This window comes from Galeopterus variegatus, unplaced genomic scaffold (assembly GCF_000696425.1).
Source record: "Galeopterus variegatus unplaced genomic scaffold, G_variegatus-3.0.2 Scaffold8325, whole genome shotgun sequence".
Taxonomy (NCBI): domain Eukaryota; kingdom Metazoa; phylum Chordata; class Mammalia; order Dermoptera; family Cynocephalidae; genus Galeopterus; species Galeopterus variegatus.
This window is the reverse complement of record NW_007734436.1, coordinates 148214-150405: the sequence shown is the minus strand read 5'-3', so window position 1 is coordinate 150405 and position 2192 is coordinate 148214. Positions and strand designations below refer to the sequence as shown.

At 44.0% G+C, this 2192-nt stretch overlaps 1 pseudogene; it reads left to right on the top strand.

Annotated features, from left to right (window-relative positions):
* Window positions 1–258: 258 nt before the first annotated feature.
* On the top strand, window positions 259–984 carry LOC103608338 (annotated as a pseudogene).
* The last annotated feature ends 1208 nt before the right edge of the window (window positions 985–2192 follow it).

Below are 2192 nucleotides of genomic sequence, written 5' to 3'. Positions count from 1 at the left end.
CAGGAGAAACTGGTGATCCTGGGCGCGGACCACGTGCATGACCGCTGTGGCGGCAACATCCTGTGGCTCACGTTCGTGGGCGGTGTGTCCTGCAGCTGCACCACACTGATGCGTGTCTTGCTGGACGCCCACCCCTAGTATGCTGGGGCCAGGAGACCCACATCACTCCCATGCTCGAGGCGTGGGCGGGGAGAAGCTGCGGCTTGGGCCAGGCAGGTGTGAAGGACGAGGTGCTGGACGCCCCCATGCAGGACTTAGGAAGTGATTGCCAATCACCCCTTCATGCTCAAGTCCTTGTTCTACCTGTAGTGCATGTTCCCCAACTCCAAGTTTCTGCTGATGGTGTGGGATGGTTCAGGACAGCCGGACCTCCGTGCGCTCCATGATCATGCACAAGGTCACCATCGCCTTCTTTGACCTCAGCAGCAAGTACAACTGCCTCACCAAGTGGAACAAGGACGTCAAGATGGTGTATGGCCAGTGCATGAAGGTGGGCAACAACAAGTGGCTGCCCTGTACTCCGAGCAGCTGGTGCTGCATCCCAGACGGCCCTCAAGCTCCTCCCTGACTCAGGCTCCTCCCTGCTCCAGGCATATCCTGGAGCAATGGCATCCTGCACCAGGAAGACCTCATTGCAAAGCCCAGTGGAGTCTCCTGTCCAAGGTCGAGCCTGTGAACCTGGAAGTGTTCTCCAAGTGGACTGAGATCGTGGTGTAGGACACAGTCCAGATCGCCCCCAGTCTGGCTCAGCTTGGCTGTGACCCCTATGCAAATTCACCCAACTACAGCAATCCCAACCCCATCGTCATCAGCAATACACACCAGGTCTTGAAAGAGGATTATAAAAGACCAGCCAATCTGAAAGAAAATGTTCAGGTGAACCATGATAGCACTTCCTCCCACTTAGGTAGCCTGCGATTTCCAGATGTCTACAAATGGCTTTGTTGCCAAGAAGAGAAGAAACTGCATTCGAGTGGAAATTAGGCCTCCAATCCAAGCATATAGCTTGCTATTAAATCGCCAAAACATGACTACTAATGAGGAATTCATTTGCATATGTTTTCAAAAGCTGAATCATTGAAAATGTACCTTGAAACTCTTTATTTTGGGATATTCTAGGGTAGAGACTGAAGAGTGTGGAGTAGTCCAGTTTTTGAAAATTAGGTATTTTATATTTTTCCCCTCAAGAACGTTTTTTAAGAAATAGTTTGCTGTCCTTAATTTGTAGGATTGCCTTGGTGGCTTTGTTTGCTAGGACAAAGCCTACAACCTGCACCTCTCCTAATGACCCTTACTTTGAATTAAAAGAATCTATTTAAGAATTTAATATATGAGGCTTTCTTTGATTCCTCCTCAGTTCAGTTTCAAAGAAAAAAAATCTTATTTCAATAAAGTGAACAGCTGAAAAAAAAATTCCCATTTTATAATGAATTTCACAGTATTTATAAGTGGTGTCTGTACGCCCAAATAGAACATGTCCCCAAAACTATTATGATGATGGTCCAGTTTATAAAATGTAATCTAAAAATAATAACTACACAAATAATTGGATTAGCAACCTTTTGGAGTATATCTAAGATGCCTCTGTTGTGGATTGATTGAATTGTGTCCCCAAAGTTCATATATTAGAAGCTTAATTCCCACTGTAACTGTCGAGGGAGGGAAATCCTATTCTGATAATTGAACTGTGGGGCCTTGAAGAGGTTATTATAGTATAGAACCATGCAGTAGTGAATGGATGAATAATGGTGGTCATGGGCATTATTCTGAGGACTTTAAAGGAAGAGCACATGAGAGGTTAGTCTCTCTCTGCTCTACTGTTTTCTGCCATGTGAGACCCTTGGGTCACTGTCACCACCATCAAAACCCTCACTAGGTTTGTTCCCTGGACTTTGGACTTCTCAGCCTTGGAATTTCGCTTCCTTATAAATCGCCCAGTTCTGTATATTTTGTTATAAGCAACAAGAAGGGACTAAGACAGCCTCACATACAAAACAGGGTTTAGAATTAGATATGTAATCCCCTTCTCCACAATAAAAGGGCTCATTCAGAAATACATTGTTGGCAAAAAGATTATATATTATAGTTAATAAAAATAAATTATATTTTTAAAAAGGATGAGCTAAAATGAATTGTTTTTTGGTAAATATGTTATCATATTTAATGGTCTCTACAAACATGCTGACTGGATT